The sequence below is a fragment of the Scyliorhinus torazame genome, chromosome 19, assembly GCF_047496885.1.
Source record: "Scyliorhinus torazame isolate Kashiwa2021f chromosome 19, sScyTor2.1, whole genome shotgun sequence".
NCBI classification, from domain to species: Eukaryota; Metazoa; Chordata; class Chondrichthyes; order Carcharhiniformes; family Scyliorhinidae; genus Scyliorhinus; species Scyliorhinus torazame.
The window spans coordinates 79,346,897-79,364,059 of NC_092725.1; the positions used below are offsets into that span (position 1 = coordinate 79,346,897).

At 44.4% G+C, this 17,163-nt stretch overlaps 1 protein-coding gene and 1 long non-coding RNA gene across 4 annotated transcripts in view; one reads left to right on the forward strand and one right to left on the reverse strand.

The window, feature by feature from the left end:
- LOC140395917 (uncharacterized) overlaps window positions 1–12,923 on the reverse strand; it is a 102,771-nt gene extending 89,848 nt beyond the window's left edge. For both annotated transcript variants that reach the window (XR_011936393.1, XR_011936392.1), the window contains exon 1: window positions 12,834–12,923. This is a non-coding gene — a long non-coding RNA (uncharacterized lncRNA). The remainder of the gene's footprint in view (window positions 1–12,833) is intronic.
- Window positions 1–17,163, forward strand: part of LOC140396245 (ELKS/Rab6-interacting/CAST family member 1-like) — a 1,343,051-nt gene that overhangs the window by 782,379 nt on the left and 543,509 nt on the right. The window lies entirely within an intron of this gene.

Here is a 17,163-nt window from a genome sequence, read left to right on the forward strand (position 1 = left end):
TAAATGCACTGGAAGCCTGACTTCCAACCCTGAATTCTTTCCTCAAACCAGAGATTACAATAGCTTCAAAATCACTAGTCCTACCCCACATAAAATCATCGACATGCATCATAAAAATTCCAGAAAGATTTCCTTTATAGTGCCAGCAAAACATTGCAGGATCTGCTTTCAACTGGCAACAGCCTAACTTTAACAAAACTGACCTGACCGAAAAATACCAGACTCTAGATGCATCATTTAATCCATATACACATTTGTTCAACTTCCAGAGAACCCCTTCTGTGTTGGCTGCTTCTTTAGGAGGACGGAGAAAAATGTCTCTCTGGAGCGGATGCCCCTGCAAAAAGGCAGCTTTTATATCTATAGATTTGCATTCCCATGCCTTTGTGACTAATAGAGCCAAGAAGATCTTTAAAATAACCTTTCCTGCTGTAGGTGAATCTACCCTTAAATCCTGATCTTCTAAGTTTTCTTCAAATCCCCATGCCACAAGCATGACCTTTGCCTTACAAGTTCCATCCGGAAGAACCTTTTCCGTGCAAATCCATCTGTGGGATAGAGCTCTTTGTCCCCTATCCGATACTTCCGTGTATACCCCAAATTCACTCCAACTATGCAATTCTTGCTGCTTAGCTTCTTTAATAACTTTTTCATCTAATTTATTTGAAGCCACCAAAATCTCACGTGCATGTGGGCTTCTACTCCTATTAGTATTCGTAGTTTTACTCATGTTCCGAGACCTTGATAAACTACGTCCCCTCTCCCGCCTGGTATCTCGTTCTGTACTGCTACTGCTTGATCTTTCCCTTCTGCTGTGGGATGTCCTTTCAATAGTTCTCGACCTTTTCCTGCGGACCTGTTCACTATCCGATGTACTATCTGAACTGGCACTGCGTTTCTGTGCCCTCCATTTTTGAACTTCGTTTTCCCAATCCATTGTCTTGACTCCTTCGCCTGAATGCTTTACATTCAACTAATGTTTATACTTTCCAGTGGCCTTCCCTGCTCTACTAATAACAGTTGCATCCTTCCATTGACTAGACCCTTCAAGCAAGTGTGTCCCTTTTGTACCAACTTTTGGCAGTTGCCCTTTTGGGAAAATGGCCTGTTCTAATTCATCAGAAGTGTTGTGTTCCTCCACAGAAACCCTGTCTATATCAGTTAATTGGTCCTCATAGTTTTGTAACACATGCATACCAGATGTCTCTGGTTCCTCGTCATGTCTGCCTGCTCTGTCTAAGTTTGAAAATTTGTAATCTGTACCCATTATCCTTGATGAATGTAGCCTAACAGTTTGATTACCATGTTGCAAAATAATTGTTTTGCCATCTATGCCTATGATCTTCCCTGGGCCTTTCCATTAATTAGAATTGTCTCTCTTATAGTATACCATGCCTCCTTGCTGAAAAACAGCATCTGATGGCCGTGCGTTATGTCTTAAAGCTCTGCGAATTCTTTCAGAGACTTCTGCTTCCAAAAAAGCGTTTCTACTGCATGTAATGCATTTAAATGTTCAGCAAAACCAGAGCTAATTGTAGTCCCCTCACAAGCTGGAGGCTGGTCATCCAAAATGGATGGAATTTTAGGATTTCTACCAAACACTAATTGATAAGGACTCTCGCCCCCAACCATCTGCAATGAATTCTTTGCATGTACTGCCCATGCTAAAGCTGAATTTAGCCTGCAATTTGGTCGATCTGCCAAAATTTTCCGAAGCATGTCATCGATGACAGCATGATTTCTTTCACAGACACCATTACTAAATGGGCTTTCTGCAGCCGTATCCATAACTCTGATATTCATGTTTTCACACATATCCCTAAACTCATCATTAGCAAATTCTCCCCCACTGTCCGTAAGGAATTTTGCCGGTGGACCCATTTGTCCACAATTTGATCCAGAATTACTCTCTTTTCTTTACTTCGTACAATCGTTGATTGACTAAATCTGGTTGCTAAATCTACAAAATGTAAAATAAATATATTATTTGCTTTATCCCAGATCTTAAGGTCCATGGCCACAATGTTGTTAAAATCCCTGGCAAAGGTAGGGTTACTATCGGTCGTGCTGGTGTCCTTCTGTACTTCCTACAAACTTCACAGCGGTCACTAACCTGTTCTATCAGTTTAGTATAGTCGTCATCCCTTACCCCTGCATCCTTTAATACATTTTTCAGCCTCCGAGGAGACGGATGTGCAAATTGCCTATGCAGTTTTAATACCACAACCTCTTTATCAGCTAAAGTCCCATTTTCAACTGCCATTAACACATCCTTAACCACTCTACTTGAAATATTATTTGTCAGTAATAGAATACAATAGTGTCCCGACTGTGTAAATTGTAAGTCCATCATCTTTCCAAAAACTGTTGCCTTATCCTGTTCCATATCCAGTTTCATGTGTGCTTTCTTCATCGACGGTCTGCTCAGAAGCAAAGGTATCTCACTTGATACAACATCCGTGCTAATTAAATGATTCAACTCCGGCAATATTGCAAGGGATCACCACTCTTTTCAGCGACTTCAGAGTATTATCATCCCCAAACCTGAAACTTGTGGAACTTTCAAATTCCTTAACCTTGTTACGATTTTCAGCATTCAAAGAGTCCAGGTAACATTTTAACCAGTCAATTTCACACACAGTAGATGTGCAGCCACTGTCCAATACAGCACACACTGCAACCAACAACCTCATTACCGGTGTAAAACTGCTTGTCAATAGGACATTTCCTTCTTTCTGGTCACTATCTTTTTCCTCTTCTGACTCTTCTGTGTCATGTGTCGCTTCAAACACTCTATCATAACGAGTTGGACAGTTGAAAGCATAATGGTATTGAGAGTCACATCGAAAACATCGATTTATCATGCCCCGTGCATTTCTGGGTTCATCTTCGTATTGTAGGTTCTAACTGGGTTTCTGTCTTCATAATTTCCTTGTCACGGTCTCCTTCTATAGTCTTGAGCCCTGTTCGTAGCCATACGATTTTGCCATCCTGTTCGTCGTGTATCTTCCATATTCTGCCTTATTGCAGGCTGACCTATTTGGGTCATCAGAGCCATCGGAATCGAATGTTTCCCCAGAAACTTTTGTAAAGCTTTTATCATCTGTTTGAATAAGGTATCCTTATCAGTAAACTGAACTCCTGTCAAAACCGGGAGCCTATCCATGTTGCTCACTCGAGCACAGTCAAGTAATTTAAAGGCCAACACAGACTGTGGAAATTCCAGGTTGTGTTTCTGCAGCCTTTTATATAGTCTGCCAAATTCCATTATATAGTCTTCCATGGAGATATCCTCCATTTTCCGGAACTTATCAAATTCCGACCATGCTTCAGACCCACTTAACAAGTCATCTTTCTTGTAAATCTTATCCATATAATGTAATAAAGTCTCCAGACCTTCTTCTGAGTCTAACTCTTCCAATTCTAGCTCAGAAAGCACTTTATTTCAGATTTTACTGTCATAAGGTAGAGAAAGAGCCAATGCCATACCTTGTTTTCTCTTTCCCAAAGCAGTTACCTTAGTCCACATAATTACTGCACTTCTCCATTGGTCGTACGATTCCCTTTCAGAAAATAAGGGAGGATAATCATATCCAGCCATCTTTATCCTCGGTTCAGCCATATATCCCTTTTTTTTTTTCTCACTCACTCCTTGGTTTGATCTGGAAAGTTGTATCTTTCAACCCTTCACATTTACACAGCAACCATCCTCTGCTACCAATTGTTAGACGCTTTAGTTGCTGTGATTTGAAGAGTCTAAAGTTCTGTTCCTTTTTCACAAACACACATTTATTTCCTTCCAACAGCCTTTGCACAAAACTCTCACTATACATCACCTGACAGAGGCCACCTGAAGCCCCTTTACATATCAGTGTCAATTAATGGATACTTAACACAAATGAGACAACTAATTGCAATGTCTCTTAACCCATTACTTAACAGGTATAGTCAAAAATACTCCGATGTCGTCCTGTTCGTTCTTACACTATCCTCCGGGGCCTGATATAGCAGTCTAACCCAGTCCGCAAAGCCTTCCCCAAACCCAAACCGTCCCACCACCACCCATAAATAGTCCCACTCCACCCGGTCAAAAGCCTTTTCGGCATCCATTGCCACCACTACCTCCACGTCTCTGCCCTCCGGGGGCATCATAATCACATTGAGTAGCCTTCTTAGGTTGGCTACCAGCTGCCTGCTCTTTACAAACCCCGTTTGGTCCTCCACAATCACGTCCGGTACACAGTCTTCGATTCTGGACGCCAGGATCTTGGCCGGTAGTTTAGCGTCAACATTAATCAAGGAGGTCGGCCTATAGGACCCACAGGCTTCCGGATCTTTATCCCGTTTTAATATCAACGAGATGGTGGCTTGCGACATGGTCGGGGGTAACGCCAGTCCCATTGTCCCTCGCCTCGTTAAACGCCCTAACCAGCACCGGCCCCACTATCCCCGAGATCTTTTTGTAGAATTCCACTGGATACCCGTCCGGCCCCGGGGCTTTACCCGACTGCATGGCCTTCAGGCCCCCCATTACTTCTTCAGCCCTAATCGGGGCCCCCAGTCCCTCTACCATCCACCTGCCCACCTTTGGGAAGGTCAGCCCATCTAAGAAACGCCTCATCCCCTCCGGCCCCATGGGGGGGTTATGAGGTATACAGCTTGCTGTAAAAGTCCCTGAATACCCTGTTCAATCTTGCCGGTTCTCCAACCCGGTTTCCTGCCCCGTCCTCTTCCGTCCCTACTCTTGCCGCCTCCCTATTCCTAAGTTGCTGTGTAAACATTCTGCTGGCTTTCTCCCCATACTCATACACCGCACCCCTTGCCTTTCTGAGCTGCTCTACGGCCTTCCCAATAGATAGCGCCCCCAGCTCCGCCTGCAGTCTCCGTCATTCCCTAAGTAGCTCTGCCCTCGGGGACTCCGCATATTCCCTGTCGGTCCGTATCATCTCCTGTACCAGTCTGTCCCTCTCCGCCCTGTCCGTTCTGTCCCTATGGGCTCGGATTGAGATCAGTTCCCCTCTCACCACCACCTTCAGCGCTTCCCAGAGCACCTCTGCTGAGATTTCCCCTGTATCGTTGACCTGCAGATAGTTCTGCATGCATTTCCCCACTCTATAACACACACCCTCATCTGCCAACAATCCCACCTCTAACCTCCATTGTGGGCACTGGTAACTTTCTTTGCAGACCTGCAGGTCAACCCAATGTGGAACATGGTCCGAAATAGTGATCGCCAAGTATTCTGTATCCCTCACCCCCTCCAAAAGGTCCATACTCATAATAAAGAAGTTAATACGAGAATAAACCTTGTGAACATGTGAATAGAATGAGAACTCCTTCCCCGTCGGCCAACTGATTCTCCAGGGGTCTACCCCCCCCAATTGTTCCATGAACCCCCTCAGCTCCCTTGCCATTGCCGGGACCCTGCCCGTTCTGGAGCACGACTGATCCAGCTCGGGATCAAGGACTGTATTAAAGTCCCCACCCATAATCAGCTTGTGCAAATCCAAGTCGGGGATTTTCCCCAACAGCCTTTTGATGAAATCTACATCATCCCAGCTTAGAGGGTAAACATTCACTAAGACCACCCTCACCCCCTCAAGCTTACCCCGGACCATGAGAAATCTACCACCCCCATCCGCAACTGTGCTGTCCGCCTCAAATTGAACCCGTTTGTTAATCATGATCGCGTCTGGTCTTAGCGTCAAGCCCCGAATGGAAGACCTGGCTAACCCAGCCCTTCCGTAATCTAATCTGTCCGCCACTTTCAAATGTGCCTCCTGCAGCAACATTACACCCGCCTTCAGAGCCTGTAAGTGCACGAACACACGTGCCCTCTTGACCGGCCCGTTTAACCCTCGGACATTCCAGATGATCAGCCTGGTTGGAGGGCACCCAGCCCCCCCCCTTACGCTGATCAGCCATCGCCCTTCTTGGGCCCACCCCCTGTCCATGTGCTGCGCCTCACCTGGTCCGCCTCTTGGCAGCTCCCACCCCAACCTCTTCCCTGTTACCTGGTTCAGTTCCCTCCTTGTCAGCAGATCATTCCCCCCCCCCCCCCCCAGCAACAACCCCTGTAACCTAACCCCTGCCATATACTGGCTGTATACACACACCCCACCTCGCTCCCGTTGACTAGCTCAAAGCAGCTAGCCTGGTGACTCACAACTCCGGTGCCACCATGTCTCCCACATATTGTCCCCCCGCCCATCAACACCACTTCCCCAGAACAGCCCTGTTCGAGCAATCGCTCTGCGACCAAAACAGAGAGAAAACAAACAAAGAACAAAGCTCGCCCCCACAATAGTGCAATTCAAACTGTGTAATGAGGTGGGCGCTACCACCCACCCCCCTCCCAACATTACCAGAAAAATAGCAAAAAGAACCTGTACAGCCCCCCAGCACCCAATAACTTAACCTTTAACTATGACTTTGGCTTTAACTTTAAAAATTTCAAACAGGCAAAAACAAACACAAGAACACCCCAAATTTTAAGTAAAAGAACATGCAGAACGACATCGCTAACACGAAGGGCAATCCACAAACAAATGCCTTGAACAAAGGTGGACAGGCTGGAGGATTTCAACATCCCTTGAAACACTCTAACTTGAGTCCATGGGTCCTCAGTTCGGCACCAGCCCATGCCCCTTAGCAAAGTCCATCGCTTCCTCCGGGTCGTCAAAATAATGTTGCTGTTCCTGTTATGTGACCCAAAGCCACGCCGGAAAAAGTAGCCCGAACTTGACCTTTTGATACAGGATCTCTTTAATTTGTCCTCCTTCTGACCACCTCCTGGCTCAGATCCTGATAGATGCGCAGGACACTGTTCCATAAGAAGCTTTTCGTGTTCTTGGCCCACTGTAGGACCCACTCCTTGTCCATGAACCTATGGAACTTGACCACCATCGCCCGGGGGGGGGGGGGGGGGGGGGGGGGGGGGGCGGGGGGGGGGGGGGGGGGGGGGGGGGGGGGGGGGGGCCCGCTCGCGGCTACCTCGCCTGCACTCTGTGTGCCCTGTCCAGCTCCAACGGACGCGGGAAGAAATCATCCCCCACCAGCTTCTGTAGCATGTCTGCCACGTATGCCGTGGCATCCACTCCCTCGGCTCCCTCTGGGAGCCCAATGATTCCCAGATTCTGCCGGCGAGACCTGTTTTCCAGGTCCTCCAGCCTGTCCATCAGCCTTGATTGTTGCTCCTTCAACTTTCTAATTTCCACGTCCGCTACCTTTTGGAAATCCGCCTGCTCTTCCACTGTCTTCTCCAATGCCTGGACGTTCTTATCCTGGGCGCCCAGCCTTTGGTCCAGTCGCTCCACCGCTTTCTGAAGCGGTTCCAAATTATCCCGCTTCAGCGCTGCAAAGCTCTCCTTCATGACCTTCAGCATGTTGTCCAGTGCTGTCTGGACCGTCCGTTCCGTGGTCCGTTCATCGGCCATCTTTCCTCCCACTTGAATTTCCACACCACCTTTGTTCAGCCCCCTCTTTGCCTGTTTTCGCTCCCTTCTACTCCTTAAGTCCATACAACCCTGTATGGATCCAGATCTACAGTGCTGTTGTTTTCCCCTCCAGTGCTCAAAAGTTCGAAAAAGTCGGGGGAAAAGGTCTAAAAATCTGACCGGAGCGAGAATCACCAAATGCGCGACTTACTCCCTCATAGCCGCCACCGGAAGTCCTTGAATAACCTTTTTGTGCTGTTAATTAAACTTTGACCTTAGGACCTCCTGCTCGATGGTGGAAAGCAACCAACTATTAATAATGATATAATGGGGGCAGAACGGTGGAGCAGTGGGTTAGCCCTGCAGCCTCACGGCGCCGAGGTTCGATCCCAGCTCTGGGTCACTGTCCGTGTGGAGTTTGCACATTCGCCCCGTGTTTGCGTGTGTTTCACCCCCACAACCCAAAGATGTGCAGGTTAGGTGGATTGGCCACGCTAAATTGCCCCTCAATAAAAAGATAAATATATAATGATAGCCCTCAAGGTATTGTCAACAAATAGCTATTGTAACTGCTAGACTAGATTTGATTTTATTTCTTACTGACACAGGCAGCTTTAAAAAAATTTTTAAAGAGCTGTGGCTTTACATAGCTTCACAGCTTGACAGTTCTGCAGACCTTACCTGGCCCTCTTGAGCCTCTATGACTACTCTAAAAATTCATAATTCCTACACTGCAGCTTAAGGTCCTTGCTACAGCTCTGTTTAAACTCCGCACTGAGTTCAAATGGCCTTTCTGATTTCAGGTTTCCCACCTGTGTGATTCGCACAACCTGCCTCCTCCTATTTCCTCCTCCCCCCCCCCCCCCTCCCCAAACCTCCCACCCCATGGTGAAAATGGGATCTTTGGAAATAGTGACAGGACTTAGGGATCTGAAACCTACCAGCCAATTTGGAAGCTCTGCACAACTGTGCAAAAATCCAGGTCACTGTGTCAAGGTTGCTGAGACTGTGCTCGTAGCTCTATAAATTCACTTGTATGATGCCACTATCGAGATGAGTGTTCAGCTTGTCCACAATTATCAGCATTGGATTATGTAAATCAAAGTTGACATTCTAAAGAGGTGTCACAGATACTAAAATTTAAGATAGTTTACAGTCTCAAGGACTTCTACAATTAGCATTTCTTCATCAAATAGTATGGCATTGTGACCTTCTACATACCGAAGTCTTTATGACAGCTTGCTAAATAACAGCCGCTGTTTTGATAATGATCCTCCTGTGGTCAGATACCATCTAAACAATAATTGAGTGTAAACCTTTTCTGTGCATCTGTGCTGTGAAAAGCTCTCATCCCCCGTTTATATATTGGTGGCTAAGGAATTATGGAATCAAAGGACAATTCAATGTAGTATTCACAGCCGAATTATGCCACTATGCTCTGGATGTTATCAGCCTGTTGCAAATGTTGTTGAACTGAGTTCAGAAAGTCCATTTAAAAAAATATATTTTTAATTGCCATATGTTCATAATTTTCACCATACAGAAGAGAAACAGAAACAAAAGAATCCCAACAATATAAAAAAGAAACAGCTCCCCCCCCCTAACCCACACCACCCCTCCCCCTCAACAGTCAACCAACTCCCGAAAGTGCATAATAAAGAAAACCCCATCCACTTCCTTTTGAAAACACCTCTCCCAGTACCGATCCAATCCCCTCACCTTTCACACCTCCCAGACCCATCGAAACCTGTTCGACTAGGTTCCAATGACCGCAGCCCCTCCCCCCACCACATCCATTCACTAGCCAACCTTCGCTTGCAAGTGGGGAAGCCTCAGCCCAGTTCCTCCCCTCGCCCCAATCCCCTTCCTCATGACCCAGTCCCTGAAAACAAAAACTGCAAAGAAAAGCACCCCAGAATACCGCCATAACCCTAAAGCCCAATGTTTCTTTACCCAACTGTAGCCCATAACAAGGTTAAACTACCCTTTCCCATCTACCAGCCTGAAAACCCAACTGTTCCCCCCACAAATACAAAGCAAATAAAAAACCCGGAACGAGAAATAAAGGCTGAGCACGACCCCCCTTCCCTCAGTCCCAGACCAAATCCCAGTCCATCTCTCATTTCAACCCCAGTCCTTCGGCCTTCACAAACACCTACGCCATCTCCACCATCTCGAAGTAGAAGTCTCTCGAGTTGTAGGTCACCTTCAGCTTCGCTGGGTAAACTATGCCAAACCTCACACCATTACTGTAGAGTGCCACCTTCACCCATCCAAAGGCCGCTCACCTTCTTGCCAACTCCACCGTCAAGTCCTGGTATATTCGCATACCAACTCCTTCCCACTTCATCTCACGCCTTTGCTTCGCCCAACTCAGGACCTTTTCGTTGACATGAAACATGTGAAAGCAAATTATGACCGCCCTTGGCGACTCATTTGCCTTCAGCTTGGGCCTGAGCGACCAATGAGCCCTGTCCAGCTCGTTTTGGGAGTGTTTTTCCCCCTCCTGCAACAACTCCGCCAGCATCTTCGCGAAGTACTCAGTCGGTCTGGGGCCCTCCACACCCTCAGAAAAGTCCACAATTCAAAAATTCTGCCAACTCGACTTGTTCTCCAGGTCTTCCACCTTCGCTCTGTTTCCTTTGTCGGCCTCCACCACCCTCCGCAGCTTCTCACCCATCGAGGTGAACTCCGACAGAGCTTCCTCCACCTTCTTCAACTTCACTGCTTGTTCCCATACCTTGACCGATGTCTTCGATACAGCTGCCTTCACCGGGGCAATCGCCTCCTCCACCCACTCCTTCATCGCCGCCATCATCTCCTTTCGCAGCACCTCCATGTACTTGGCAAACTGCCTCTCAAATTCTCTGGCCATCACCTCAGTCATAATTTCCACTGTGAGGGGTGCGGCCCCACCCAGCGACCCAGTCTCGCCGACCCATTCACTTGACGGCGAACTTTCATTCGCCCCCTTTTTCCCAGCAGCTTTTGTATGGGTCTTATACATGCCCCACCTTCCTTATGCCTTCCTGCACTAGCTTATTCAAAAACTGCCCTGAAACTAGGCATGAAACTCCAAAAACCAGAACCTCGAGCAGGATCTACCCAGCGTGCGACTTCCATTATATGCCGCACAGAATGTCTCCCGAGTTCAGAATGTTCTGCTGAATGACCTGATAGGGCCAATGGTGTCCTTTCAAAACAACTCCTCCCCACCCCAAATATACATAAAATCAAGTTACGACAGCGCATCCTGTGTTGATTTGAAGGGTCAGTATTGGTTTGGCATCTTAAGAAATCCTGTGAAAATGGTCATGGAATGAGTTCAATGTTCTGTTAGCCAATTGCAATCCTTTTCCTTTAAGGAAAATGATGCAAGATCTACTTGGAGAACTACAACCAAAGTGATTGCTGTAATTCCAGTGTATTAATCATTAATAATTTCTGTGGTTTGTCTAGTTCTTAATCTAGACACTGTCCTGTTAATAAATATGCTAATGGTTGCAAGATATTTTTAATGCCACTAATTTGATGCAGTTCACCTTCTGAGGGATTGCTATGAAAGATCCGATACACAGTATTTGAAAAGTTCAGTTATCCAGTAATCTGACACCCAGAGATTTGCAAGTGAAGCCTAGAATTCTAGCAGAACTCTGCTTTATAGAGTTGCAGCATTTATTTTGAATTTGGCAGATGAATCTTTCCTCTGTCTTCACCAATAAAGAGAGCACAAAAACCACATAGGGCAATACATATACAAAAATAAAAGGAGTGTACAATAGTGCTAGTTACAAAAACGACTTGCATTTATATAATGCCTTTCATAGCCACCTGATGTCTCAAAGTGCCATTGAAGTATAGTCACTGCCATAACATGGAGAATGCAGCAATCAATATGCACACAGAAAACCTCCACAAACCGCAATGCGATAATGATTGATGGGTAAATATTGGCCAAGACACTGAGGATCACCCCTCTGTGCTTCTTCCAAATAGTGTTATGAAATCTTTTACATTCAGGCAGATGGGGCCTTAGCTTAGAACAAAGAAAAGTACAGCACAGGAACAGGCCCTTCTGCCCTCCAAGCCTGTGCCGACGTCTCATTCGAAAGACAGTCCATCCGTTTTTGCAGCAATCCCTCAAGACTGTGCTAGAGGATCAGCCTGGATTTTTGTGCTCAAACCTTGCAAACTTAGAACCTTATGATTCAAAAGCAAGCATGCTAACCACTGAACCATAGCTGGCCCACTCAATACACAAAATGGAAGGAGGGTGAGTCGAATAATCCAATACCATCTTTGGCAACCTATACAGAATGTCAACCTGTATCGAATGGAACAAAATGTCAACCTGTATCGAATGGAATGGAATGTCAAAACTTTACAGAATGCCAGAATATCCTAGTGAAGTGCAACATTGTATAAGTTGTATAAAAGGGTGGTTATAAAAAATAGATGAAGGAACAGCATTAAATAATAGATGTTATTTTAAAAATCCAGACAGATCCAGAGGTGCCGAAAGGTGAATAAAATGAAGCAATGCCATTTAATCTATCGCTACTAGACAGAAAAAGTGGCCCACAAATTCCCACAAAAAGGATCGAACCCAGGAGGTTCATGGGGACTCCCTCAAATCTCCAAGCTGATACTACATAGCAATTACTCAGGAAGATCAAACTTCTGATGGGCATTTAGCCCACAGCGCTGGAGCCATTGATTTAAGTTGGAGACTTCAGATGGCTCTAACTCTCCAACCAGAATAGTTCACCCCGACTGACCACCTGAAACCCCCCCACGACTGACCACCCGAACCAGCCCCCCAACCCATCTTTTCCCGTAACTAATCCTTCCCCAGACGCATCATACCCCCAAGCCCATTCTATCCTACCTGATGCACTTACCTTTTCCCTGGCTTCTCGAACTGCATTTAAACACAGGGACCTTTAAACTTACCTGATTTATGGCTGCTAGTGGCTTCTCTTGCATGTCCTGCACTGAAGGCTTTGGGAATACGCTGCTCTGCATTTTTCTCACCATGTTGGAAGATCAGGTGAGAAATGTGCAGTTCCGGGCTAAGATGAGTAAAAAGGAGCAGAGTGGTCATTCAACCATGATGGCCACTCCTTGGACATTCTAGCCAATCATGTATCAAATGTAAAAATAGTATCCAAATTCATATTTGGGGATTGTCTTTTCCACACACTGTTTTCATCAAAGTAATGAGCCACACATCAGATATAACAGGGAATAGTTGCAGAGCACTGCCTCCTTTACCTCACATTATGCTGTTAAAAAAGCATTGTTGGGAAGTAATTTCTATGCCATTTTGCAGGCTTTGTAAATAACATAATCCAAAAAAAAAACATACCATATGTATTTCATACCATGTGAACTTACCTTGGTAGCCAATGCAGAGACTCTGAAGTTGTATTCTCAAATCCAGTTGTTGTAGGAGGAGAACTTTTTCTGAAAGACTCCTCCAAATACCATTATTCTTCCATGAACTGAGCTTCAGAACAAACCTAAAGACATAATGATGGCATTTTAATTTCCCAGACCGTTCTCATGAACTTTACTTGTATCTCCTTTTCATTTTCCTTAAAAATAGAGGCCTAGAATTTTGCAGAGTCATGGATCGTATAAGGGCAGAGAGTGGTGAGTAGGTTTCCCAGGCTGTTGCTGTCACTTGTTCAAAGGACAAGAGATGGAATTGCTTCCATGAGTGAATTGGGTATCTTGCTTTTTATATCTTTGTACTGTTATTTAATTATGTTGCTAACTGCCAGTGTTGTCCTTACGATGGAGCTTTTGCTGTAGGTCAGCCGAGAGTCTTAGATTATGCAACACACCTACCAGGCTGTCATTTGTAAATCAAAGCCTCAATATTTCCCCTGAAATATGACAATGTTTAAACCCCTGTCATTAATCCACTTGTGGAGTAAGCAAGTGCAAATGCCTCTGGTGCAGTCTACCCTGCCCAGGATCCCTCCTCCGCTTTTGCTCTTCTTCCAAAAAATACAAGTAAATGAGGATTCCTTTACTGTCAGAAAATGGAAGTGCCTGAACCATTCACCCAAAGGCTGCAATCAACCTAAACAGCAACAGGAAAAAAACTGAAAGCAAAACAAACACTAGAAAAATAACCTCTAAATGACTCTGGGTCAATTGTTTTTAGGCTATTGGGAAAGTGTCAATCTTTATGAAAGACGGAATATTTTCACAGGGCCACTGCTAATGTGGCTTTAAAAGTAATAAAACAATGTAATAATATAAAAGAATAAGTTTTCAAATTTGTACAAATCCTCAATTATGAAATTAATTATTTTTTATACATCCCACTTTTAGTCGACAATTATTTTAAATTACTCATACATAACACTCTGGTCTGCTATGAAACAAAAACTAAATGTCATGTATAAAAGCAAATTACTGTGGATGCTGGAATCGGAAACAAAAGAGAAAATGCTGGAAAATTTCAGCAGGTCTGGCAGCATCAGCAGGGAGAGAAAAGAGCTAACGTTTCTAGTCCAATGACTCTTTGTCAAAGCTCATGGGACTAAATGTCATGGGTTGTTTTGTGGGTAGTTTAGATCAGGGTTTTTCAAACCGCGGGTTGCAACCCGCGGGTGGGTCTTGGGCAGGCGTTGGGAGGGTCTTGCAGTGATTGGTAGTGGCATTCCCAATTGCAGGACAAACATTCAATGGCCGCGACCGGCTTTTAAGAATGCTGGCTGCAACTGGCTTTGAGAATGCCAGCCACAACCAGCCTTTAAATACGAACGATGGAGTCTTCCCGCCAGAAGCGGTGGCAGAGAGCAGGCCATGTACCCGGCATGTACACTGATGTCACACGCCCTGTACGTATGTCCTTTGGGTGCAAAATCGCCAAGGAGAGATTCCTCCATTTTACAGTTGCCAGCAAGCAAGCAACAGGACTGTGAAGAACTGAAGATGGATCGTTATGCAATATGGAAGAGAGGGCCAGAGAGACACACAGGCCAGGATCTCACAACTGAATCTGCTGGAGAGAGCTGCACAGGAGAGTCCACGACAGGACCTCTGGTGAACAACCCATTAAAAAGAAATTGAAGGCTGGCTGGTAAAAGTGGGTCCCAGGAAAAGATTTTTGAAAAACCCTGCTTTAGATCATGATTGGGACACCAGCAGGTTTCCAGAAGCAGCATTTTTCTCTGATAAACACTGTAGGTTCATATCTGTTCCCTCCACTCATTTGCAAGGCATTATTTTGGCCAAGCAGCAACCTGATTCTTCTACACAGGCAGAGAGGAAGAGTTATCGCTTGGCAGCTGTTCTTCACTGAACTTCAGTGAACTGTTCTTCACTGGCCATTTTCAAAGTTAAAGGAGGGCTGGAAGAGCTTACTGGTCTGATTTTATGACTGTGAGTGATACTTGCCACTTCGGAGAATCAAATTAGATTTTAAAATAAAGTCAAATTATAAAGAAAAAAATTAACTTTCATTTTATACAATGCCTTTCACAATCTCAGGAAGTCCCAAACCATGTCCCAGCCAATGAATTACATTTAAATTGTAATATTATGTTATAATGTAGAAACAATACCTTTTCCGCTAAAGATGCCATCATAGCATCCATGAAGAGTTCTAGATGATTAGAATGCTATGTATCCAATAACAAAATTGATAATAAAACCCAGGATCCCAAGATCACTATGCCTTCCTTAAAAAAACAAAAGCACTGAAAGCAAAACATAAAAACAGCTTGTCTCAAAAGGCTGATTTTGTCTTTTTGCACATTATTAGCCAGGTAACCCAAACATTATTTGATGATTTATTACTGAACATACTTGCCGCGGTAGTGTGTAATCATATCTTGAGTTGATCAGCTCTTGGATCAGAGGTTAAATGTCAAGGTCACAGTAGCCGTCTTTGACTCGTTGAAGTTTGGTACTTTGTTGGTGCAATAACAGGAGAGCAGTGTGATGGATTTGAAGCAAATAGACTAAGAAAACAATCTGCATCTTGAATTGATTAAGTTTGGAGATCAGAGGCCACAGGTCAATGGTTCAAGAGTAATTTTACTATTAAAAGATGGATTTTGCTTCTTAACGTTTAATGTCTTTCAGTAAAAAGTAGTTATTTAATAAATTTCAATTAACTTTACTTTATTTGGAATGTAATGTATTAGCTCTTTAATCTAGGGTAGATTTGGAAGTTTCCTGACTTCCTGTTCAAGTCTTATTATATGATGTAATGGTGATTAAACAGCTCTGGAAATGTATATTTTTCGGTTTGCAATCGTGAACCACGTTGCTTTCTGATTATTGTGGCTTCACTAACTCAAGGGTAGGGTTATAAAAGACTATTCAATTTTGTTGACACCTACAGAACTCATTGGTTTTTAGCTGAGAAAAGGTTTCTTCAAGATTTGATGCCACATCAAATAATTTCAAACAAAGAGTTTGAAGATGCCATCAAATGACCAAGGCTGGAATCTTCCGGTCCTGCTTACAGCAGAAAGCTTGGCGGGTACCAAAAATCAGTTTTCTGATGGCAGGACGAATATCTGCAATTAGGTTCTTGGGTATGTTAAGCTCCCCGAGAAATGGTGTCAGGAAGCCTGTTTACATCTGCTGCTTTCAGAGGCAGAGATGAAGGGAAGGAGGAAGGGAGGTGAATGTAGTGTGGATCACTGCAATTAGTTCACAGATCCATCAAGGCCAATATGGTGCAAACTCCAAGAAACCCCACCTTTCTACTTGCTCTCATCCAGATGAGGAGGAACTAGTGCAGGTTAGCACAGGGCCAGGAGGAATAAGGGCCTGAGCAGCAAGAGGCAATAATCTCAGGCTTCCGCCCAGTGCTACATGCCCATGAGCATAGGAATAGGAGGATTGAGTGATTTAACACATTGTACAAGATGGACAGGTTGCACTTTAGCAGGACTGAGACTAACATTCTTAAAGGGGAATCTGCTAGTACTGTTGGGAGGGTGTGAACTAGATTGGCCAGGGGATAGGAACCTGAAAGGAATCTCAGGTTGGAGAAAAGCAAAATTGGTAACAGGAAGTAGAAAAGCAGCAAGCAAAATTGGAAGGCAAATGAAGTGAAGGCAAGCATCAAAAAAGATGAGAATGTAGACAAATGTTAAAAAGACAAAGATAAGGGCACTCTATCTGAATGTACACCGCATCACAACAAAGGAAATGGTTTATAAGATTGCCAAGAAAAAACACTTAAGCCTGAGGATCGGGAACAACATAGAATCTAGCAAAGGGGGACAAAAAAACCAATAAAGAAAGCGAAAAGGGAATATGAATGCAAGTGAGTCTGAAACTTAAAGATAAAGTGGAAAAGCTTCTTTAGATGTGTGAAAGATTAGCAAAGAGAAATGTGGGTCCATTGTAGGCAGAGACAGGAGAATTTATATAATGGAAAATAAGGAAATTATGGAGAAACTAAACAATTACTTTGTGTCTGTTTTCAGAGATGAAGTTACAAAAAATCTCCCAGAAACACTAGAGAACCAAGGGGCTTGTGAAAATTAAGAACTGAAATAAATTAGTATTAATAAAGAGGTAGAAGTCAAAATATTAATAGGATTGAAGGTTGATAAATACTCTTATGTTGTGTTATGCTGCTTCGGATAACACAGGCTGCTACTTGATGCAGTCTTAACTAAAGGATGCTCCAGACTCTGAAATGTGTTCAACGTGTTTATTGAACTTTTAACACAGTTCTCAAATG